At 47.3% G+C, this 26,001-nt stretch overlaps 1 long non-coding RNA gene across 1 annotated transcript; it reads right to left on the bottom strand.

Moving 5' to 3' along the window:
- Positions 1–6: 6 nt before the first annotated feature.
- Positions 7–24,915, bottom strand: LOC135362443 (uncharacterized). The gene is made up of 3 exons (XR_010407145.1): positions 24,727–24,915; positions 16,291–16,935; positions 7–130 (listed from the first exon to the last, which is right to left on the bottom strand). It is a non-coding gene; the product is annotated as an uncharacterized LOC135362443 (long non-coding RNA).
- Positions 24,916–26,001: the final 1,086 nt, after the last annotated feature.

The raw sequence follows: 26,001 nt of genomic DNA, 5'->3' as shown, positions 1-26,001 counted from the left end.
CCCGGTTCCCCTTAAGATGTTACCCGTGGCGGAAAACGCGTTCACTGTGTGGCTGCTGGAAGGTTGTCTCGGGCGCACTGCATGGTACTCTTTCCACGGTGAGCTTGACTGTTCTTGGGAACTCTGTAACCTGTTAAATAAATTTAAGTCAAAAAGAGAAGTCCTTGTAAAACCGCCTTGGGAATGGAAAGGGCTCAAACCACATCCACTTCGTTCCTCCCAAAACCCAATAACCCCCGTGAGGGAGAGAGGGGTCCCCTGCGTGTCCCAGCAACACTCACTCGAAGGTTTTGTTCGAATTGGTTAGAAACTTGAACTCTGTTTTTAGACTATTGAGGATGTGGTCCGGTACTCCCAGCGCTGTCTTCTGGCAGTACCTTCGTCTGTAGTATTTATAATGTTAAGATTATGCGGGTAACAGATAATACAGCCCCAACTTTAAAGGAAGCTTTTGTACTGCAGAATACATCTGGCTATGTGATTTTTTTTTTTTTTAAAGCAGAGTTTGTTTTACTATAAATAAGTGAGTTACTTCAATGCAGGCAAGTTGTGAAGTCCCACTGGGAAAGACCGCATGCTTTCGTGTGCAAGTTCCTGTCAGTGACAAGCCTTTTTTTGTTGTTGTTCCTTTTTTTTTTTTTTTTTTTAATTTAAATGTTTGTAGCTGCTATGTGGACAATTGTTCCCTAGTGTGGTCTGTAGCCCAGTGATTGGGAACAAGTTACAGATGAGCATCACCGTAAATTATTCACAACATTATAAGCAGTTGTGAGGAAATAGTTCACATTATCAAAGTTGTACAATAAAAAGGTAATGTTTGTATAATGTGGTTGCGAACTCTTAATTTATACTATTGCACTTTTAGTATTTTGTATTAGGGAGGTTTGTCTATAATTTGAAAACTTAAAAAGATGTAAAGTATTTTATAAATAGTACTTTGGTTTAAGGAAAATGAAGAAAAAAACTGTCACAGTTTCTTGTTTTGTCTTAAGGTGGAACACTATGAGAAATCTATGCCACTTAAACAGAAAAGCCACCAAGACTTGTCTGTTCCTCAGTAAACTAGGGCCTGCCATTTCTTAAATTAAAATGATTTATTTAACTTCTCTACAAAGCCCATTTAAAACCCTGACCACCCCTAACACAACTCTGATGAATTAATCCTAGGACCGTGGCACCGCGTGGAGCTAGCGGGCTCAGAGAACGTTGTGAGGGTCTGGTGCTCCCGCAGCCTCCCCGTCCTCTCACACCCAGACAGGATTCTGACTGCCTCCGAGCACCGGATCTCATGTACAGTAAACTGGACAGAAAGATCGATGTCTGGCAGTAGAATCAGTCACCACTGGGACATTTTCTGATTTATTTATTATCTTCTCAGATGAAAACAAAGCACAATGTCGTCCGATCGCTCAAAATACAGTCTGAAGCTGCTGACTTTGTTTAAACGGCTTGGCGTACGGAAGGGGACCGCTGGCGGGCGCGGGGTCGGGGTCGGGGTCGGGGCCCGCACGGGCGGTGTTGTGCTACCTCATTTTGTGCGCTGCGAGTGTGCTGGAGTCTGGGACGGCGCGCCTCCTCCCACGGCGCCGGCCCCGAGATGCCCCGGAGCAGGAACCGGACAGCGGTGTCTTCTCAGCTAAAACAGGAACACAGGACAGTCCTTCCCACGCGACCACAGCCACGTTCACCGTGCCACGTCGTCGTGTCCTGAAGATGCCTCACTCCGCCGGCGTAGCGGTCTCCTCCTGTCCGAACCCTTCAGCACTACTGTGTCCGCGGTGGAATGATTTCATTATTTATGGTCCTTTATGGTGTGATTTTTTTTTTTTTTTTTGGTTAGGATTTGGTACCATGTAGTGTTCTCTCTTATCCCAGAAGGATGTGTATATAACTTAAAAAAGAAATGTAAAGTGTTGTAAATAAGATGGCTCGTGAAGGGATGGCGAGGCGCGCCCCCTTCTGTGTTCAGGACCAGGCCGTCCCTCTCTGCGTGGTCGAGAGAGAGACTATTTTTCTACTGCAGCACCACGTAGGGCTGGGGCCCCCGGAGCCAGCCGGCGTTCTTACCGAGATCCAATATTTTTTATGATAAATCTGTGGCTCGACACATCTACTGATTGAAATGGATGTCTTAGACTAGGTTACTATTTTTGTCATATGGAAATGAATAAAATGCAGGATGTAATATGACTTCTGAATTGCGTTCCTTGATTATTCGAATGGAAACCGTGGAATTTGAGGTTCTGGTCGCTGATGGTGGATGTCATATCCGTGGTGTTTCTCCGAGGAAAGTCAACGAGGGTTGACAGCTTAGATTTAAGCAATATCTACGTGTATCTTGATTGGTCTTGAAATTTTTATTTTTCACTTTTTTTCTAAAATAAAAATGCAACCTCCTAACGGTGGATTTTTTTTTTTTTTTACATCTGTGATGGACGAAGATGTAGTAGAAATTACCTCCTCGTTAGAGACTGCCGGCCGTGTCCCAAAATGACCACACTCTGAATTGCCTTCCCATCGTCAACGTTAAGTGAAAGTATTGGCTCTTGGGATCACTTGAGAAATAAATCGCTGTGGTCAAGGCCCGTTCCAGGTGGGGCGTGGGAGGGGAGGGGCTGCCCGCACCTGCTGTCGCCTCGCTCCAGATGGAGGATGTCTTTACTGAAAAGAGGCTTTACCTCACCAGTAACACTTGATAGGACTTAAAATTTTAAAAAATGTAATAGCGCCTGGATTTCAGCATATCCAACCCATTTCCTTTTCCAATCACCCCAGGCCCCTAGAAGCCGCAGTGATTTTTGCCTGGGAAGTGTCGGGGGAATTACCCGTCCGGGCCAGCCTTCCAGCCCAGATCCCAACCTTAGGGGCCAACCCATGTTGGTTTCAGTGCTAGGATGGAAATTAGCAAACAAGAGCGGACTCAGTAAGACCGTAAATTCAATCTGTTTTTTAAAATGGTAAGGAAGTAAAGGCTCTTGCCGTTTGAAATAATATAAATTAAAACGCAGGAAACATGGGACCTACTTATTTCAAAAAGATTTCCAGGGTAAAAATCCAGGGCTGTTGCAGCTTAACAAGCCCAGGTATTTACTTCTTCCTGACGTCAACTCTAGTGCGCTCAGACCATGCATCCAAGAATCATAAATGCCAACAATCCCTAAAAATTATTTATTTAAATATATTTCTATTCTAAGTTCATTACAGGAACCACTAACATTTAAAACTAATTAAAAAGTATTGCTGAAGGGCTAAAAAGCAATTGTTTTTAAACTCGGCACTGTTTAATTTTGTCGGCGTGGAAGCGTGAAGGCAGCGGGTCCCCCTGCTTGCCGCCGCCCGCCCGGCCTGACCTGAGCCTCCCACAGCGGCGGCCAGCGTCTCTATCACCACGTGGCGGGTGCGTTTCCAGCCCAGCCGCTCCACGGGGCTGTATTTTTTGTGTCTAACGCCACGGAAGCCCAGACCCCTCGCTTCTCTCCCCCCCACCCCGGGCATGCTTGCGGCAGAGTGACAAAGTCACCTGTGTGGAACCCCGGGTCCAGCAGCCCAGCCCACCTGGGGGCCTCGGGGTTCCGTCTGTCGTGTTAAAATCCTGGGCTCGTTGGCTGATGACTGGTGCTGAGAAAGGAGCAGGCAGGCACTTGTGTGTCTTTTGAGAGGTCTTCTGACCCAGCGCCTCGGGGAGAAACAGGCCATGACGCGTTTCTACGGGCGGGTCTATAGGCTGATTTTTCAGCTCTGTTAAATTCCATCTCCAGAATATTCTATACAAAAACGAGGGGAAAAATTCTATTCCCATTTTCTTTTCCGTGCAGCGGGGAAATCCTGGTGTTAACTTGGGCATCCTTCACGGAGGGAGGACTTTCAAGTGCAGCCACCAGAGGTGGCTTCCTGGCTCTGCCCACACTTCTGTTCCACGGGAACAGGCTTGGGGTGTCAGTGCCCTGCGCCATCGGGGCCAGCGGGCTCCGTGGGGCACAGCGAAGGGCGCCCGGTGCACTGGGCTGGGCCGGCCCCACTCTGCTCCCTTACCTACTACAACGGTAGAAGCTGGGGGCATTAAAACCCTTTCCATTTCTAAAATCCAGGGTGGTTTTTCTTTTTTTGTTTTTTTCTTTTTTTTTGAAAGAACTACCACTAATGTATACCTTCCTTTTTCCTCCCAGAATTCACTAGACAAATTGACAGTATTTATATAGAGAGAAAATACAAATGATTACCTAAGAATATAAATATGAAAATTCTATTACAAGTAACTTTGCTAAAGAAAATCTGTGGAATCATTTCTGGACCATGAAAAATGTGTTGGTATCTCTGATTATTTTAAATCATTGAATTTATTGAAGCTTTTTAAAATTCAACTATATTTAAGGTAAAATAAAGAAAGCTCTGTGAACCTTATGCTTACTGCATTTTCTATCGGAAAAGAGTCTTTTCCAAATGCTGTGCTTTCTGTCGCGTGTAGGGCACCCTGAGACACACAGGTCCTTGCCAAGACGATAGACACACACACACGTATCCATGTTAGGAAGAGTATGCCATTTAAAGCGATGGTTATTTCTTACTGTTCTATTCAGTAAGATATTAAAGAACATAAACTATTAATGTGGGTTTTCTAAATTATTAATTTAGAATTAATAAATATAATTCTATATTAAATAAATAAAAAAATAATTAGAATTATTAAATTCTAAAATATTACTATGTCTGCCTTTTTTGGTCTGACTTTGGAAGTGTGACAGATTGGACTGAATTCAGTGTTTCCCTGAGCACTTGAATAACCCGGGGGAGATAACGAGGACAGCGGTGAGGCAGGGCCCGTCCGCGAGCCTGCACAGCTGTCCTCAGCCAGGTCTCCTCGCGTCCCTGAGAGGAAACCAGTGGCTCCGGAGCCCTGCCCTGAAGAGAGGAGCCGACCTCCCGCGTCAGTGTGAGTCACTCCCCGTGCGTGATTCAAGTGTAGAAATAAATGTCTGATCGCAGCAATTCCAAATGTGATTATTTGAGAACATGGGGATTTTTGAAACCTTTGAACGCCTTCTAAGTTGGTATGATACACATATATATACATATTAAATTATAGAATGACCTATAAATGACCTATAAAGTGGAGTTTGTAGAATGAAGTAGGATTCCTGTCCCTCAGTGGCCATCCTGGTGCTCTAGGTGCTTTGTGTCCTTTCTAGCTTAACTTAAAGGACACCTGAATTTTAATAACTTTACAATAAAGAATATAATGTCTAAGACAGAAGTCTTATATTTCTTTTATTAACTAGCAGATTTTTTTAATTATATGCAGAATATATAATCCTATTTGCTGTATGAAGGACAATTTAAAAACAGCTCTTGTTCTGACCTAGAATTACCCGGAAGAAATCCGTCACGCCCTCCCACGAACACCACCGCTGACAAGAGCCAGCAGGTTTAGAAACAGTATTTTCCACACTTCAGATGGCAAGAGTCGTAGGGATGCATAAGGGGAAAGTGTGTAGAAACCTTCCCACACATTTAAATACTTTAAAGATAAATTAGGTTTTGAATTTTAAGTCTGCTTTCCTTCACCAGTAAGCCCAGAGCCGCCGTGCTTTTCCTCAGGGAGTCCTCTGGTGACAGCGTGCGCGAACACTGAGCAGCCCCAGCATTTCCTTGCTCGTCCCTCTCAGGCTTTTCCTCTCTAATTCAGTGTTTTGTGATTTTTAGTGCCGTACGTGGTGCTTCCATCAAGGGCACAGGCAGCAGGGTGAGCTCCACCCCGAAGGCCCCTCGGAGGGCTGGGTCCAGGGCCACGGAGAAGAGAGTGTTTCTTCTTTGGGGCTTTAAACGATTTCACTGACCAATCCGAAGAAGCAGGCCTTGTGAAGGCACTCTCTTAAGGGGATTATTCACTTATTTGGCATCAATCTGTAGACACACGCTGAAAATAAGTCGAACCAGCCTATGATCTCACCTGAGAAACAGCCACATCTTTATTTGCTGCCTATTGAGGAGAGAGCACCAACCAATGGGAGAACCCGGCCTGGAAACCACCAGCCTTGAGAGTCAGAGCAGTTGCAACTTAAACCAGAAAAAACTGCCCACCTCTCAGAGTCCTGTTTCCTGCATTAACCTCATAGATCTTCAATTAGGAGCTACAGGCAATTTGGGAAAATGAACTTTATCCACGAATATTTGTAAATGATTCGTTTTTCCTCAGGAAAACGCCAGGCATATTCTTTGTCATCTCAGTACCTCTTAAAGGACTTGAAAAGTGGGGCACGTTGTTGAAGTTAGTAGCTCCAGCAAATCCTCCATCCCCGATCGGGTCTTGCCTTTTGAAAGACCCTCTAGATTGACGCTCGTTCGCGTTGCCCTCTCATCCCAAACGTGTCTCCTGGGACGGTGCTTCTGTGTCTTCCGCCATATCCAGGCCTCGATCCTGGCACTTTGTCAGCTGGTTTGCCAAGGAGTGCCGAGGAGAGCAGGTTCGAAGCCACAGTCGTGATCCGGTGCTTTGGAAGGGTGGTCCCTCAGGCTAAGCTCTGTGCCCCGTGGTCTTTTTCTCCCGGGGTCCCGAATTAGATACTCAGTCTTAGAAACACAGACTCGGGGGTCCTCCAGGAAATGGAAATCATGGCTGGTCTTGGTATTTAACTGAAGACAAATTCAGGGTTTCTCACAAGCCCTGAAAAGGGAAACTCAGATGAGTTAGCATCTTCACAGCCTCCCTTGGCGGCCGGTTTCCGTTTGACTCAAAGTTTCCTCAGAGGTGTTCAGGCTGACGGGCAGAAGCTAATGCGAGAGTGCGCGTGATGCCTTACCTAGGTAGGCCTCGGCGACCCCGCTGGTAAACACACCCGTGCTCCTGGGTGGGGAGGGGACAGAAAGGACCGACCGTGGCAGGGCCCCCCCACCCCTTGCTCCAGCACTGAAGGATGGCTGGGTCGGCGCGTTCTGCCCGTCCTCGCTGGATTGGCTTTGGGAGCACTGAGAGAGTAATTGTCGGTTATGGAAAAGTTATGAGTGCCTTAAAAGAGTATTTGTAATCACAGAAAGAAAATGTCACCATACCCCAAATCTACGACCTACAGAGAGAACGTCAGTACAGCATCTTGCAGGAAAATGGCACCGCCTGGCTCTGGATAAAGCTCACTTTAACAAATATTCTTAAACCCCAATCTGGATCTTTCTTGCAGTCTGTGATAAGAATTTAAGTTGTTTTGATCTTTACTTTAATATGTCGTAGAAACATCTACCTTGTTGATAAGCTCTGTGTGTCTGAGAGGGTAACTCCTCGAAGTAAGAACTTTCTAAGGAGGTGCAGTTTAATTCAGCTCAGTGAATATCTGTTTGTCCAGAATAACTAGGAAAGCTTTTTGAGCAGAAAATTGTTTTAGGAGGTGAGAATCAACACTGCTTTCTCCCACACGTTGCCCAGTTATGTCACATGTTTATTTTAAATGCACTGCTTGTAGGTTCCTGCTCCGAGTTCTGAGATCAGCCGCGCCATCAGCCGTGTGACTGAAATCAGCCTTGTCGTTCAGACAGGTTGCACTGTCTGAGCACTTGCATTTTTCCAAGGTGCTGAAAACCTATAACAGGACATTTGAATATGGAGTGTCCACTCACTGAAGGGCCAGACTAGTTAGCTCTGGTCACAGATCAGAATAACCTAAAACTTAAGGGCAAGTTATAGTACACGGCCCCATAGTGTAGAGAAAGGGGTTCAAACAACAAAGGTCTGTACCAGGGACTTTTAAGGATGATCAGTGTGAGCAAAAACATTTGTTCAATCCTTCTTTAACATTCCTGACTTAATTGATTAGATGATTGATTGATGGGGCGCCTGGGTGGCTCAGATGGTTAAGCGTCTGCCTTCGGCTCAGGTCATGATCTCAGGGTCCTGGGATCGAGTCCCGCATAGGGCTCCCTGCTCCTTGGGAGCCTGCTTCTCCCTCTGCCTTTCTCTCTCGCTCTGTCTCTCATGAATAAAAAAAAAAAAAATAGATGATTGATTGATGGATAGATAGATGGATAGATGATGGGTGGTAGGTGATAAAGATGGTTGATGGATGGATGGATGATGGATGAATGATAGATGATAGATAGATACATAGATACATAGATACATAGATAGATAGAAAAATAGATGATGGATGGGTGATGGAGGATGATGGATGGATGATAGATGGGGTTGGTGGATGGATGGATGATAGATGGGGATGAGGGATGGATGGATGGATGGATGAATGGATGATTGATGGGGGATGATGGGTGGATGGGTGATAGATGGAAATGATGGATGGATGGATGGATAGATGGATGGATGGATGGATGGATGGATGATAGGGGGATAATGGATGGATAGATGATAGAGGGATGGATGGGTGGATGCTAGGGGGATGATGGATGGATAGATGGATGGATGGATGGATGATAGATGGTTCCTGTACTCTTGGAAAGAGTGGAAATTTCACTGATATCCAATACCTGCCCTCAGGCAACCTCGCTTAGCTAGGAGACATCCCTGTGCTAAGACCACACGAGGCTCGGTGTTACTTCACCCTCTACAATGCACACCTCCCTCCCCCTTCCTACTGGGTCTTTTGTTGAGCTTATTGGTGGTTCTGCAACTGTGTGCATCAGAATCACCTGGGGCTGCTTAAACCACAGATTCCCAGGCCCACCCCAGAGGCTTGGGGTAGGGTTTGAGGTTCTGGGTTCCGGGGTGATTTGTGTACCGCTGATGTTGTGACGAGAGCAGAGTTCTCAGTCCTGGCCACTCGTCAGAGTTCCGCGCAGAGGTTCTTTCATTTCCAAACTCGGCTAGCCTCCCTCCAGACCAGGCAAAGCACAGACTGTGGTGTTCAGCATTCAGAACACACTCAGGCTTTGCAAAACGGTGACATTCATCCAGACCACCTGGAGGTCTTATTAAACTGCAGATTCTGGATCAACAGCTCTGGGGTGGGGCTTGGGATTCTGTATTTCTAATAGAATGCGATGTGGCTGAACTCGGAACAGCACTAAGCACAGAGAGGAAACAGGAAGCTTTGGGTCCCGCACAAGGACAGGATTGAACCTGCACTGCTGTGAACAGGAGACGCCCATCTTCAACGTGACCCAAGGCCCCGGGTCCTATGCCCGTCTTTTTCCCCAGGCCCTTCTCCTACAGTTAAGTTTGCAGTTGGCTGCAAATGACAGAAACTCCATCTAACAACTTAAAAGAGGTTTACGGGGCGCCTGGGTGGCTCAGTCGTTAAGCGTCTGCCTTCTGCTCAGGTCAGGATCCCAGGGTCCTGGGATCGAGCCCCACATCAGGCTCCCTGCTCAGCGGGAAGCCTGCTTCTCCCTCTCTCACTCCCCCTGCTTGTGTTCCCTCTCTCGCTGTATCTCTCTCTGTCAAATAAATAAAAATCTTCAAAAAAATAAAATAATAAAATAATAAAATAAAAGAGGTTTACTTTTCTCGTGTGAAGTCCAGGGTTCGACAGTTGCTGGGCTTGATTCGGTTGCTACCAGTGGTATTAGTAGTTGCTTTGTCCTCATGCAGCTCCCTCATGAGCCCAAGGTGGCCACTGCTGTCCCAGGGATTGCATTCATGCTCCACTCAGCTGAAAGAACAGCAGAGGGCATGGGGCCTGAAGTCAACAGCCCATCTCTTCACAAAGTACACCTAGCAGACTTCTGCTTTCATTTCTTGGACTAGCACTGGGTCACATGGCCACCCCTTGCTGGAAGAGGCTAAGAAAAGTAGGTGTGTATGAGAGACAGCCAAAACCAGCTGCCCCCAATGGGTTCCCACTGATACCTGCTGGTGGAATCTTCCAGAGGGCCTCCATTCTGCCTGCGGTACACTCTCTGCTACCCATGAGACGGAGATGCCGGGCCATCCCTGTCGAGTACAGGCTTTCAGACCAGAGAGACCTGCACTCACACTCAACTCTGACTGTGGCCATGACCCATGCTCTCCAGGTCTTAATTTCAGGGTCTGTGCAACAGGGTTAGGGTACCACCTCTGTGCTTCCCCGGGCTAAAGTCCACAGCCCACCCAGCATGGTAACGACTGTTACCAGACAGCTCCCTCTACCCAGAATGCCTCCCCTGGCTCTTCCCAGGGTGGCTCCCTCATGTCCTCAAGACCCATCCCTCCTGCAGAGGGGCCATCGACTATTTATGAGCAGAGCAAGGATGAGGGTTCTGATGGGGCTGCCTCCGGAAAGCACAGGAGGGGAGCCGGGCAGGGGCACTGCACCAGTCCAGGCCCAATGGATGATCTGCTCACTAGCAGCTTCTGCTGTGACCAGCTGAGAGGGAGCACAGCAGGTGTGGGGGACAGTGCCCCAAAGACTCGGGGGTCCACGCATCTAGAAATTGGGGGTGACTCTCAACCTCACAAAAGGGAATGTTGGAGTCCTTCATGAGAGTTAAATTTAATGACGTGGGTACAGAGTCAAGGGGTCCGCCGCTGAGCTCTGACCCAGTGAAAGCAGACAGAAGCAGGCCTCTGGCTAGAGCTGGGACAAAGTCCGTGCAGGAGGCCTCCCTGCCTGTCACCTGGGGGCTCTGCCCCTCGCGGCTTGGCCACCAAGCATGGTAACCACACCTGTGTGCCCTTTCTGTCCCATTGCAGCAGTCACCTGCTGTGTGTCCCTCCCACTCACACTCCTCCGTGTCCACTGTGTCATTCTAGTGATGCAGCCCGGTGCGGATGGCCAGAGCCGTGCAGAGCTGAGGGGTGTGGAAGGCAGGCCCTGCACATTTGGTGACGACCCCACGGAGGGCCAGGAATTGCGGGATTAATCTTGTATTCACCAGAGCAGCGCTCCTTAACCCGGGCTCTCACCTTCCTGGGGCACATGGTCCATGTCTAACAAAACGTGCTGATGAACTGAAATTGGTGTTGTATATGCAGAAATATTCTCAGAACTTTAAAGAAGTGTGGGTAAACCAAGAAGAAAGCCAACCTGCCAAAGAACCTGAACATCTTCCACCCCCCTTCTTGTGCTTCAGTCGGGAATGCTGAGCAGTATCCCTGCGGTCACATCGCTGTGTTCAGCTTAATGATATGGGGAACTGCAGATGGAGGTGAGGATAACTTGAAAAGAAAAGGGTATTATTGGTAAATGCGCTGGAAGCCTTGCAAATTCGAGAGGATAAATTGAAATTTTACAGGACTAATGAGTTTTTGAAACCTGTTAGCCAGGCTTGTCCAAACCGTTCTCTCCCTATTTAAGATTTTCTAAATTAGAAACTCAGAAATTTCAGTAGCTGTTTTGGTCGTGGAATGAATAAACAGCCAAAGTAGATGGTGTGTTTCCATTCATTAAAGTTACACTGTATCTTGCTTCCGTTATAATCATAGTGTGTTATTCTTACTGTAATTGATGGTCTGTTCTAGCACTTGCTTTATTGAGCCAAAGTCTAGATACTTTGTAACCATCACTGGACTCAGCTGTCAAAAATAAGTGAATTCTAGGCATGTAATTTTTTTATCTATTGTGGGCTCCTGAAACATTTTCATATAAGCCTAAAATTAAATGTTGAAGTAATGCAATATTTTTGAAACTGTTCTTGGTTCAAAGAGTTTATAACCCAGTAGTTATTAGAACCTTGAATCTGATCTTGGGTTTAAGTCTTAGGGTCAAATTTGAATGTACATTCATCGTTGAACACTGCTATGAACCCAGAGCCACATTTATATATTTGACTCCAAAAGGCTTGCTTTGAGGGCTGAACCTTTCATACACTTTGAACTGTGCAAGTGGCCTTTATTCTTACTACACTTACCAACAATTCCATCTGATACCACTGTCAACTGGTTAGATACCATTTGCCTCCGTGTACTTACTTTGTTGCCCTAGGGAATTGTCATCCCCATTCATCAGCTGAGATTGTATTTTACTTTGCATTTTTATACTTCCGTTATGTAACATTATGTAGTTGAATGTGAGGAATATGCTAAATATTCTTAAATATTATTTCCTTCTTAAGCAGATCATGTGGGGCTATTTTGTCTCTTGCCAAAAAAATTATCAGTAGAATATTTTATCCCCACTGCCTAAAAATGTTCTGAAATGTAATATAGATAAATCAAAAACTAAGTTGCTCATCATTTATATTGACAACAATTTAAGAAATAATTACAAATCCTAAATTGTGGTGTTTTGTTTATTTGTTGCCCATATCAAAAATTTAACCTAAGTATTTTGTTAACATGTTAGAATTTTTGAGACTTCAGGTTTAATCCATACCACTGTTTCATATTGACCTGAAAGCTAGAATAATTGATTCTGAAGTTTTTGTCCATCATCTTCAGAATAAGAATTCAGAATTTGTACAGATGTCTCTCCTTTTTAAATGGCTCCGCATGCTCATTCTGTTACTCAGGGTTTCCACCTGAGTGGTAGTTTTCAAAGTGTGAGTCATAACCCATTTGTGGGTCATGAAATCAATTTAGTGGCTCTAAACCAGGCATTTTTTCTTTTTTTTTTTTTTTAAGATTTTATTTATTTATTTGACAGAGAGACACAACGAGAGAGGGAACACAAGCAGGGGGAGTGGGAGAGGGAGAATCAGGCTTCCCGCAGAGCAGGGAGCCCGATGTGGGACTTCATCCCAGGACCCTGGGACCATGACCTGAGCCGAAGGCAGACGCTTAACAACTGAGCCACACAGACGACCCTAAACCAGCACTTTTTTCAATGAAGGAAAGTAGAATAGAGAATGTCAGGCTTCAGGCAAGTTGAAACGATGAGTCCCAGTTTGTATCTGCCTGTGCGTAGACAGGACCTCTACATGGAGTGGTCATGGCCAGAACGTTTGACAAACATCATTGTCTGCATAGAGCTTTCCTTTTCTCTCTCACTTGCTTTCTCTTCTTTTGAGTCTTTGGGTTACTTAATAAGGAGTCAAGGCTAAAGCAGAAAATCTGAAGTCTGCCAAGATTCAAATTTGGGCTCCAGCATTTACTAGCTGGCACGTTGATTAAGCTGTGTGCCTCACTTGCCTCCTCTGTAAAATGGGCACCATCCTAGCACCTGCTTCCCAGGCTCATCGGAAGTTACATGAGTTCATTCACATGTAAAGAGTTCGGGCCAATGCTTGGCAGGTAATCAGTTCTATGGAAGCATTAGCCAGCGCTGTTACCAACTCCTGAGTGCTCATTCACCATGATACATCCCTTGTATTTATTCTTTCAACATTTTATGTTTGGGGTCTGGTTTTTAAATGAAGACGTACATTCCTTTATACTAGAATTGTTTATACATTAATTAAAATTTTTGCAGTTCCTGAGATGGAAGCTTTATTAGATATTAAGAAGAGTGATTCCTATTTGAATTTAAATATATTGGAACAAACTTAATGAAGCTTCAATTATAGGAATCATTCACCAAATGCATGCATTTCTGATGTAATGGTGAAGGATTTTAATAACATTGATTTGTGGTTTTTTTAAGATTTTGTTTATTTATTTGACAGAGAGAGACACAGCGAGAGAGGGAACACAAGCAGGGGAGTGGGAGAGGGAGAAGCAGGCTCCCCGCAGAGCAGGGAGCCCAATGCGGGGCTCGATCCCAGGACCCTGGGATCATGACCTAAGCCAAAGGACGTTTAACGACTAAGCCACCCAGGCGCCCCAATAACATTGGTTTTGGATGATGAATATACATGGGGAAAGAGCATCTGCTACTTGGCAGTGAAATGATGAAATGCAATAATTTTTAAGGTGAGATGCACTTAAGAGTAAACACTAAAATATGTTCCTGGGGTTATTGGAAGATTATTTGTAATTCATATAAGAAATTAAAGAGAGTAGGTCTAACTATACCAAAGAAATGGCAAGATATACTTGTCCAACAAGAGCTAGTGCAAGAGTCAGAAATAGATCAGACTTTGAGAAAGCTAAAATAAAAGAGGATTGTCCTGCAGAAATGTTTAATCTTTAAGTAGATGAAAACCATCAGAAGTATAATGTTGTAGCTCTGGCCTAATCAGATCCTGGGAAGGCCACATTTAATACCAACAGGCAAGCATCCCATTCTAATGAGTGACCATTTGACTTCTGAAATTACATGTAATTCAGTGCAAAAGAATTATAAACAAAACTCAGAAGGAGATATTTCATTGATCAATCACCTTTACACAAGGTATAGCCCCAAATCAAACAATTGTCCGGGCAAATACATACTTTTTGTATTTTTCACAATCTAAGAGAAACAGTAGCTTTTTGTGGATTATGAGAGAAGGTATGTGTTGATGCCCTATACAAGTGGGATTTTCAAACCCCGGCTTGCTTTCCTTTGGTGCAATAAATCTAGCTTTCACCTACACAGAGATCCAGAAGTCTTTTTCCTCAGCAGGATGGGTATAATAGGTTGTTGAGGAAAATATATAATGAGTTTGGTAAACATTAGCATGATTAAAGCAATTGGGCATGTTCTAGATAATAGAAATAACAGCAGAACCAAAACCCTCTTCATAATGGTAAAACTTGTTTTAAACCCTGAAGTAAACTGACAGGGTCCCAGCCGCCCAGCAGAGATGGGTCCTCCTGGGCTGTGCCGGGAGGAGCTGTCTAGACAGAAAGGAACGCACACATTCCTACGGTACAAAAAATGGGAATTTTGCCTGGAAACAATGATTCAAAGAGGCACCAGGACAAAGTTTTCCAGACCCTGAATTGTGTCAGAAGGTCTCTCGTGGAACAGGCCACGTGACAGGACTACCAAGGCAGGGGTATTTTGCTCAAAGACCACTTTAGAAACTAGCTGAGTGGGAACTCTGCGAGCCAAGCATGCTGTCAACCCTCCAGTTACTACTTTTCACAGGACTTGGGCCATCACTTCTTCGGTCGTTCAAGACACAGACAGGTATCGTCTGTTCATCGTGAAAACTCTGAGCTGCCTCGGAGCCTGCTTGTGGCACTTTCAACACCAAGGCTGTTCTGAGAAGAACCTTGTTCAAGGCTTCGTCTTAGTACCAAATCTTCCTGACTTACTTGGGTCCGAAGGTGGCCTAGATAATTCTGTATTAGCTATTCTTTTAGTTCTAGGGCAACATCAAGAAAATGCTATTTCCTTGGGGCGCCTGGGTAGTGCAGTTGGTTCAGTGACCAACTCTTGCTTTCCACTCAGGTCATGATCTCTGGGTTGTGAGGTCGAGCCCCGCATCGGGCTCTACACTCAATGGGGAGCCTGCTTTTCCCTCTCTCCCACTCACACGCGCATGCGCTCTCTCGCTCTCTCTGTCTCTCTTGCTCTCAAATAAATAAATAAGATCTTTAAAATAAAAAAAAAAAGAAAAAAGAAAATGGTATTTCCCAAACCAATCCTTGACTAACTTGGAATTGTAATGTTGGCCCAGTTAATTTTGAGTTTGTTTTGGCTGAAAGTTACAATATCCAGGTGAAAAGCCCTCCAGCTTAAATTCTTGCTCCACTTGCTTCCCCCAGATGATTTACTTAGTGTCCGTAAACAGCGTGTCTGTAGAGTAGAAACTGCAGCCCTGAGCAAGGGTGTGGCCTGGGAGCAAATCATCCAGGAAAACACTTGAAGGAAAGACTTAAGCTGGTTTTCTTTGCTGCAGGACTTCTCAGAGCCTTAAATAAGCTAATGATCATCATGAATCTCAAAGATCAGTGCAGTGTGCATGTTTCCCAGACGTGGACCACAGAACCAAGGTGTGAAACCCCGAGCTCCACACTATCACTTTGGCCACAACCAAGGTGCCCCCATGGCGGTTTGCCGACTGCTATGCACTAGATACTATCCTGTTCTTGCGGGCTCCCTCCTCCTTGTACCACCTGACTGCGCTTCGTCCTCTAGGCGTCTCCCCTCATACCGGCTCCTGGGGCTGTTGGAGCAAAGTCCCGGAGTGGGCTGAAAACAACGGGTGCTTACCCTCTCAGAGTCCCAGGAGCCCGGCGCCCCAATCAGGATGTCAGCGGGGTCCAGCTTCCAGGGCTACTGGCATTCCTTAGCTTGCACGAGTGTCACCCGACCCCTGCCTCTGTCTGCGTGTGGTGATCCGCCCCCTGTGTCTCCAGATTTCCCTCTTCCTACACATTAAGGTCCAGACTAAGCCACACAACCTCATCGTACCCAACGACACCTGCAGAGACCCTATTCCCCCAAGGCGACGCTCATGGTGGAGTGACCAGCACTCCCCATCTCTGTCCCGCTACACAGGTGGGGTCCAGCGAGCAAACGTGCACTTGTTTTAACCACCGTGTTTCATCATTGTTTTTAACTGGATTCCTTGTGGAATTTTACCCCAAAGTCCAGATTTCTAGCTTGTATAAAAGGACCATACCTGGAGATACCCGGCCTGCTCGTCTACACGGCACCGTCGTCCGGATCTGTTGTCCGGGACCAGCAGTTGTCCTGGAGACGTCAGAGGACATCAGATTTCCACCCAGCCATTCCCCGCGTGCCCCTGAGGCCACGTGCACGCCATCTGCCATCCTCACGTGGGACTGCTGCTTTCCTTTAACAGTGTTTGCACACCTGGCCCACTCATGTGCCCGCCTGCTCCGTAGCCTTTTGGGTTTGCACCCCTGCCCCAGGCCACAGTGCCAATGTTCTTGGTGTGTCAATAGTTCGGCTGCTTCACTTCCTCCTTCCTCCTGCACAGTACAGGCAAGCACAATTCCCAAGTTCTGCAGGAAGGCCTGCCACCGAAAGCTGTGAACCTGGGCGGAAGAGTCTGTGAGCTGCCTGGGCCCTGGCAGTGAGGTCTCCTGTTGGAGGCCGCCTGGGAGGGGAGGTTGGTCTCTGTCACTTCCCGTACGCATTGCCCACGTCTCTCCTCGAGCAGCTGAGCTAAAAACAAATGCTCACCTCATGCTTGGTTTTTGTTTGTTTGTTTCCCCGTGCCTGGTTTTGTTGTTTCCTTTTAGTGCGAAGAGCTGAGCATCATGGTTCTCCTTGACATTAGCGCTTCCCCCGAGCACGGGCTCTGCGAGAAACCAGAGTGAGAGGCAGAGCAGTAAGCAGGCGTCCAGCCACTTTGTGCAAACTATGAGGGGCCTGGTCTTCATGACCTGGAAACAGCAAAGGTACCTGCCCTGGTCAGGGGAGCTGCTTTGGGCGCAACCCCAGGCAGAGCTGGGCTGCAGGGAGCTGCCCGGGGAAACGGGCAGGCTCCTCGTGGCCATGCATCACAGCCCCTCCAAGAGGCCACGGACATTCCCCCAGAGCTAAACCTTCGTGTCCCTTTATTTACATTGGTATTCTCTCTAAATCTCTAGACCCACAGCCCATGAGATGCCGACAGGTAGAGGGTGGGAGAGTCCACTCCCCTCTGCGCTTAAATGGCTTTGGAGATGCTCTGTGTCATTGGACCTTTCTGAATCAATTTTCCCATCAGTACGAAGGGCGATAACTGTTATCATGCAGGTTGGTATTTTGCAAATTGAATACCATTTGTACCCCTGGTGGTAGGTACTGTCACCAACTGTGAAGCATCTGAGCATCTACCTACCCCCCAGCTCACAAGCTGCCCAGCACTGGTTCAAGGTGCTACAGGAGAGCCCAGGCACCTGAGTCGAGATGAACGACAGCTTGTTATTTGCCAGAGTCTCAGCATTTTGCCCCGGTTGCCAGAGGGCGACACCAGAACACACAGCTGGTCACAGGAGGGAACCCTGAGTGTAGGGTGCCCGAGCCTTTTATAACAGGCAGGGAGGGCCCATGCTTCTCCCCGAGGAAGGCACTGTCGCTGCCCCCCAAAGCTGGAAGCCAGCCTGCCACTCCCCATCTTCTCGTGCCATTCACTGTACAAACATCTTGAAAAGGTGGTTTAGAACAAAGCCCTTGGTGCCTCCCTCACGGGATGGGCAGGAACGTAAGGTATCCATTAAGAATTGTCTTCCACCAGAAATTCAACCTGACCCCACAAAAGCCTTCATCTTACGGGAAGTGCAACCATTTGGTAAAAATGGGTATTTAAGCAAGCATTTCTTATACTATCAAGTCCTTTTTTTTTTTTTTTTAAGATTTTATTTATTTATTTGACAGAGAGAGACACAGCGAGAGAGGGAACACAAGCAGGGGGAGTGGGAGAGGGAGAAGCAGGCTTCCCGCTGAGCAGGGAGCCCAATGCAGGCTCGATCCCAGGACCCTGGGATCATGACCTGAGCCGAAGGCAGACGCTTAACGACTGAGGCCCCCAGGCGCCCCTACTGTCAAGTCCTTTTTAAATACAGACTGACGCTTATTAGGTAGAAAGGCATAGAACCTGGCTCTTACCTAAAAATCGGAATAAATACCCAGACTTAGGACTGCTGTCCCCGACACATAAGTCAGATGTGGTCTTCAGACCCATTTTCCTTCTTAGATGTCCTGTCCTGAAACAGAACAAAGCAAGCAGAACAAAACAGAAACAGGGCACCCACCGCAGTACTGGGCTAGACCAGCTAAAATATGTGACGGTAGCACCGACGGTCTTTCTCACAACCGTCATGGCCTACTTCACCTTCTCAGAACGGTGGTGATGGAAGCCTCCTTCCAAACAGATGACTTTTCATGCTGAATCAGTTTGGTTTGTAAGAGAAAGAAACGAAATCCAACAGCTGCATGAAGCAAGGAAGCATTTCCAATAGTGTCACTATTTAGAACATGCTTCTCCCTATTGCTCTCATTCCCATTACTAAGAAAAATTTCTGCCCAAAGAGGTGTTGTTTTGTGAGTTACGGTGACTGGATAAATCCTAAGAAAACAGTTGGCCCTGTCAGCGGCGTCCACAGCAGAGGGCAGGTGCCAATGCCGCGGGCCCTCATGTCCTGCCCGACACCGTCTCCGCGCCACCCAGTACCTGCCTCCACCTCTGTGTGCCTCAGGCCTTCCTGCACCTGTCGTCATTTCTCCTTGTGATCACCCACCCAGCCCAGGGTCTCCACCGTCCCCACCAAGTTAAACAATCGGCTAGTCACCTATCTGTACTGATAAACACAAGGTTCTGTGATGAAACCTGCCTGTTTACACCAAGCTCTGAGTGAGGCTCTGCACACACCAGCATGCTGCGTGCCCCGGGAACTGCGAGCCGGCCAGGGCTCCCCAGTGTCTCCCAACACGCAGCCTTGCCACTGTCCTCCCAAGACCTCAGCATAGACGTTTGGTGCTCAGAGGCCAGTGTGCGATGGGATTTGAACTCAGGCCCAGAACCCAGGTTTGAATGTTATTCTTTTATCCTACGGGAACAGAGGAGGACTCCCCTTTATAAAGAAACTGACATGGAAGAATTCTCTAAGCCAGCCAAATACAAAGGCTGACCAGGCAGTCCTTTGCTGGGCACTGTCAGGGATCCCGCATGACAAGGAATGAAACACGCTTCTGGGTCCACAAGCTCCCATCCCCGAGGAATCATGAGCTAAGTACAAACAGCGATGTGAATCCTGGCATGTCAGGGATTTGCAGGATCATGGTCTAATCTGACTTTTCTAATCCACGTCACTGGATCCTTATTTGAAAAAATAGACATGATCTTAAGCTGCTGGTACTAGGAATCCTAGAATGAAGGAAAAGGCACAACCTGCCTGATGACTCAAAGTAACCTGGGTCCTAGACCAGAAAATGGACAGTAGAAAAAACTAGGGACCTGATGAAAGTATGGATGTTAAGGTATAACCATGTATCGACATTGTCTCATTAATTGTAACAAACATGCCATTCCAATATAAAATGTTAGTAACAGAAACTAGATGTGGGGGTATATGGAGAATGGTCTGAACTTTCTTTGCAATTTTTCGATAAATCTAAAACTGCTCTAAAATAAACCTTTATTTAAACTAATTTTTAAAAATGAACTGAGCCGAGTCTCGTCCTCCATCCTGGGTTGTGAGGGAAGCTAGTGGGTGTCTCTCAGAAATACAGAAACGACACGCAGACATAAGCGTGCAGATATATTTTGGGGGTTGCGTGGCCCCGGGTCAGAAGCCCTTTCCCGCATGAACAGAAGCCAGAGGCTCCGGGGGGGCCTCCAGACGCCGGACGGCGACAGTGAGACACAGACAGAGCCAGGAAGTGCCCTGCACCTCTTTTCGGGGCCCTGCTTGGTTTTCCTAGCAGTCTCTGTCACCTGCAGGCGCACGCAGGGTGGATCTCCACGAGCCCCGGGAGCCAGCCGGTTCCACTAGAAACCCATCCAAAGTGGTTCCTCGCGGTCTCTGGGTAACAGCCGTCGGCTGCCTCCACGTCCCCGGGTAGGGAACCTCTACAACTGGTGTTCGGCTAGAGGAGCACCTCCAACCGACTCCCCGCCGGGTGACAAGGGCATTCAAATCCCCAAAACAGTGACCTTTAATCGACCCTCCTGGGAACGTTTAGAGGATTCTGGTACCGATATGATATGATTGTTTGCCTAATGCATATTATCCACCCACCACGATTTTTACTGGTGCTTTAAATACATATTTATGTCATGAAAGTTTTCTTCTTAGATAAGTGATGCCTGTTTTTAGAAAATATGGTCGTGAAATGTTACTCCACCTTACTTGCACTCCGCAAGCGTGTCTACTAAAGCCACAAATTGCCGTGGCAGCAAACACCCACAATCGTGTGACCGTGTGGGAATATTTGGGGATATCCATATGTGTACATCATGATGTTTTTAATACGCGTATATCTGTAAAAGGAGAAGACAGCGCTTCCCCAAAACACGTAAGCAGAGTGCACCCCAAGGTCGCACATGGTTCCGAACACACGGCACGTGGTGACGCGCAAAGCCGGCCGGCGCTCTGGAGCGCATCTGGGTCTGCAGACAGCGGATCATCTTCTACAGTCGCGTCCTCGCTCGGAAACCTGATGCAGCGTGGTGGACTGATCCACCGACGGTGGCCATCGGGTGGCACGACATCGGTAGACCAGCAAACACCACAACCTTGTGATATCGAAGTAACACTCAGAGAATCTAGAAAAACCATTTGCGCTGATGTCTCCAAAGATGAATTTTAGGGTACGGTTGTTGAATATGAGCTTGGCTTTAATGTAGAACGGTCTAAATATCATCTGATAGTATACTTACAAGAAACTTGAACAAGCTTAAAATGATAAAAGAGATAAAGGACCATCAACTTAAAAATATTCCCTTTATGACCAAGGACAGAAACAAAGCAAATGTGATGTCGGAAGCACAGATACTGGAATCAAGCTAGGGACGCACAATGAGAACCTCAGTGTGGCTGGTGTCTTGATAGGAAACTTATGTCCAAAAGTTCAGCGATTATACTAAGTTCTCACTTAACAGCTACTGGGGTTATTGCTACAAATCAAATTGTGCAGCCCAGTTTGGGTACACTCTCAGGAAAGTTCCGCTAAGGATAAACCAGCTGCCCATCTCTCCCTTGGCATATTAGGCTGTTGGTTTCCAGAATTGTGACAATGAAAAATAAAATACTTAAGGCCTCAAGAGCTGCTTTTAATTAAATTGCCAAGTTTCCCATTGGGGGTTATCTACAAATTATGCTGCTTTCTTTTTTATGTGAAATGAGCAATGTTCCATGGGAAATGCCGTGAAATCCAGTCCTCTGTAGGAGCCTGCCTGGAAGGGTGTGGACATAGGGATCACTGTATTTCCTGCTGCTGCGTTTCTGTGCCCACGAGAGCCCCAGGAGGCCACCCAGCAGAAGGGGGGCCTGTTGTCACTGGGGTGACTCGGCTTCGTAGAAGCTGTGACTTTGTTGTCATGGGTCAGAGAGGAAAACGTGCGGCGCCCTTCCCAGTGCAGATGTACGTCTGTTACTGTCGAGAAATGTGAAGTGTTTTGGAAATCCGAAGTGGTTCTAAAATTTATTTGATGGTGAACCTGACCTGAACTAAAGTGAAGCTACTTATGGGACACTGGTGTGTTTGTGCATGCCTGTGGGTCTTGCACACTGCACGTGTCCACACACACAGAGGCGCCTGCGTGTTCGGTGGTTGTACATGTGCTTCTCCCTCTCCTGCTGTCTCTCTCAAATAACAAAGGGGACAAACAATGTTATGTGGCAAATGCTATGTGGACCAGGTTACTTTTCTAAAATCCGAAAAACCCTGAATTTCAAAGTGGAAGATCTCAATATAGGGAGGGACATTCTGCGTTTGTGGATGCTGTATGAATATCCGTGACCAGCATTGTTTATTAAGCATAGCATCCTTCCCTTGCTGCTTGCCCAGCTGCTTCGGTCATAAATTGAGCATCCAGATGAAAAAACTTAAACTTGAGCTCTGTGTACCCCATGCCGAACCAAAACCTCAATCCCTGGTGAAATGTAGGCATAAATGAAAGAAGTAAAGTAATAAATCTGCTAGAAAATTCCACAGGTTAAAATACGTTTATGGGCCAAGAGAAGGTTTTTCAAAACTGAACATAAAAATTACTAACTGAAAGGGGGACAAAATGATCAAAATTAAGGACTTCTGTCAATCAAAAGATTAGGAGGCTAAAAAAGGCCAGCACGGGTGAGAGGAGATGTGGAAACAGTGCTAACCGGCTTCCGGGAAGATGAGGTGTCATGCTCTCCCTCCAGAATAACTAGAACACCTGCAAAGCACACCCGAGAAGACCCTGGGGGTGGGAGGAGGCGACCAGCTGGGCAGAGACTTCCCCGGGCCTCCCCAGACTCAGAGCTGAAGAGCTGGCCGCCCAGAGAGTAGAGGGCAGAGACGGAGAAGCCCCCGGAAGAGCTGCTCTCTCCAGCCCAAGGACCAGGAGAGGGGCTGCCCAGCAGGACAGGCAACCTCTGGACAATGACCACCCTCCCCAGTGGTAACGTGGACACCCGCCCACCTCGTGTTGGCGGTGACCCCGGGGGACAGCCGGAGCCCCCACGGCCTGGCGGCAGCAATGACCACCCCCACGCAGCTGCCAAACGAGGCCAGTGCACACCTGGACTTCTCCCCGCCGGGCACAGGTGAGGCGGCGCATCCACCTGGGCGGCTGGTGAACAGCCGGGCAGAGACAGCCAAGCACAAGGTCTGAATAAGGTCCCGATGCTCACAACGTGATGTGAAGCCGTCCAGGCTTCGGTCGAAAACCACTCGTCCTACCAAGAGCCAGGAAGGTCTCAAGCTGAATAAACGTCAACTCTGAGATGGCAGAGGTGACAGAAGTCCTGACACGGATGTTAGAGCATCGCGGGCAAAGATGCCGCCACAAGAACTCCAGGCCCACGAAATGTTACGTGAGAACACCCGGCAAAGAAGCAGAAGACACAAAGAGCCGAGCAGAAGCTTGAGAATGAAAACCTTGCAGCAGGCATGACAGAAAGCACAGTCGGTGGTCTCAGCAGCAGAAGGGGACAGAGCGAGAATCAGGGAGGCGGCAGCTAGAACAAGAGGAGTGGCCCCATCTGAACAGCAGAGAGAAGCGACTGAAGAGACGGAGCCTCGGGGGCCCGCGCGGCTCCCCCAGAAGAGCTGAGGCTCCAGGCTGCGAAGTCCCGGAGGGGAGGAGAGACGGCCGGCTGAAGAAAACGCTCCAAGAAATAGTCGCTGAAAACTGTCCAAATTTGGTAAGGTACAAACCTACAAAGCCGAGTGGATGAACCCCAGCAACAAAAACCCAAGTCCACACCAAGACTTGTCATAGACTCGTGAAAATTAAAGACAAAAAGCGGCGCCTGGGTGGCTCAGTCGGTGAAGCGTCTGCCTTTGGCTCAGGTCGTGATCCCGGGGTCCTGGGATCGAGCCCCACGTGGGGCTCCCTGCTCCGCGGGGAGCCTGCTTCTCCCTCTGCCCCACCCCACTCCTGCTCTCTCTCTCAAATAACTAAATAAAATCTTTAAAAATAAATAAATAAATGAAATGTTCCCACAATGAAATTTCACTTTGAAAAGATTTCCCTTCCAATTTCCAAAGTACTTCATGTTCATTGTAGAAAATGTGGTAAATACAAATAAATAAAAAAGGGAAAATCACCCAAAGCCCATGACTGGCTTGCTTTGTTTTGTTTTGTTTTTGCTAACGTTTTCACGTACTTCCTTCCTTTCTTTCTTGATGGGTATACACTGCACACATACAAACCACCACACGAGCGAATCAGGACGGTATCACGCTGGACCCCCGGTTTTGTCTTGCCTTATGACTTGACTTTTGAAAACGTGGGGCTGCTGCCTGTTGTCCCAACACTGTTCATATGGGACCTTCTGTGACACAGGTTTGGGGGAGCGAGATGCTCCCCGAGTTCCTGGGACCACGAGGGAGGTCGTTGGTCCCTAAGGGTTCCATAATGAGGTGGGGACTCGACCACAGAAGTTAAAAATACGAGTGTGGCTCCCACAGGGCTGGCCAACAAGTAAGATAAGAGTGTCTTGGTCTGATAGGTGTCTCTGAATATCCTTGTGACGCCTCTACTTTTTGAGGACAAAATGCTGAAGGTGAAAATGTTTAAATTTACACAAGGAAACTGCATTTATGTCCACAGGTGGCTTTTAAAAACTTAAGTATGTCTAATAATAGTTGTTCTGTCCATAGGAGTTTGCGTTCATACTCGAACCTGTGTTGCATTTTAATTCTCTAGGAAATCACTTGAAACAGTATGGCCTCTTGCAAAAAGCCATGAATCCAGCCTGTGGTTTTATTTTGTTTAATCTCCACCTTTTCACACTAACTTTTCTTTTGGGAAGGAAAGAGCTATCAGCATATGATAATTTGTGTATCGCACTGAAAAATAGTTTGGGTGCCAATCGGTATCCCACAATTATCCAGCTTTCGACGGAGAACAGGAGAACAGGTGAGCACCCTGTCCGGGGCTGACAGGGGTCCGGCTCACCTGGACGGGCGGCTGTGGGCTCCACGCTCCGTTCCGGTCCCCATGCCTCTGTGTGATGGAGCAGGCGTTCGTACGTGTCCGTGGACAGGATCAAAGGGTGATCTGAATTTGTTCCAGGCAATTTCTCCTTTTGTTTTTCTTAATTCATGAGTATTAATATTCTTTAATGAGGATTTTTTATTTAGAGGGTTTTTTGTTGTTTTTGGAGGGAGCTCTGCTTCCCTCCTTTCTGGAGTGTCGAGCATTAGCAAACTCAGAGTAACGGAACATATGCAACCAAAGTGTATTACCGACCCTTTATAAAGGGAAGAGGAGGAGAAGGCTCGGTGTGCACTCTACTCAGAGTGGACATTGCTGAGGTCCCAAGGATCTCGTGGAATGTCAGCAGAGGCCAGTGATTATCATGTCGATCTGATGCCGTGTCTCCCAGTCTCTGTGTCTCGTAAGACAGAGCTGATGTGGGCATGGTGCTCGGCCTACAAACATCTGGCCTAGAGAAACGACAGGCGGTGGCCTTGAAGAGGCATCAGTGGTCAGCCTGAGTGGACATGGGGAAGCCGTCACCTCCGCGTGTTTGCTTTGTGTCCGCACTGGGCTGGATGCTTTGTGTGCATTCTCCCACTTAGTCCTCAAATAAATCCTTCAAGTTGGGACTATTTCCATTCCCATTCTTCGGGTACAGAAACATACTCAGAGTTTAAAACCTGCTCATGATTGTTGGCTGGTAAGTGGGAGACAAGAGATCAAGACCCAGAGGACGTGCTGCGGGGCATTAATCCTGGGACACTGAGCTATCTTAGCACCTAAATTTAATGACGGCATCACCGTGCCTTAAAAAACATCTGAAAATAAATGTGTCACACTCTCTGATGGGTGCTAAGTTTCTACCGTCAAAAATTTGTCCTAAAATTTTCAGTAGGAACAGCTGAGAGTTATTATTTGTTATAACAAATATTTCTTAGGCACTTAGTAGTGTCGCCAGAGAGAACAGGGTGAATGAGACGCACGGAACGAGTAAGACAACTGCACAAACAGCAAAATACAAAGCTGACCGCGGTGTGAGAGGCGTCCTGCAGGTGCTGTGGGCGCTCGGGGGTCGGCGTCTATCGAGAGGCCGTGTGGGTGGCCGCGGAACACCACATGCTGGGGCTGGCGGACTCCACGTGTGTGGAGAGCCCACTTCCTTCCTGCACGTCTGTCTTCTTGAGGCATCCTCGCATGACTGACCAGGACAAGGGGGCTCTCTGGGGCCTCTTACAAGGGCACTAATCTCAC

Source organism: Mirounga angustirostris, unplaced genomic scaffold (genome assembly GCF_029215605.1).
Source record: "Mirounga angustirostris isolate CCGP_5_RB_7025 unplaced genomic scaffold, mMirAng1.0.hap1 SCAF_14, whole genome shotgun sequence".
Taxonomy (NCBI): Eukaryota; Metazoa; Chordata; class Mammalia; order Carnivora; family Phocidae; genus Mirounga; species Mirounga angustirostris.
Note: the sequence above shows the minus strand (reverse complement) of the source record. Positions and strands in the feature narration are given on the sequence as shown.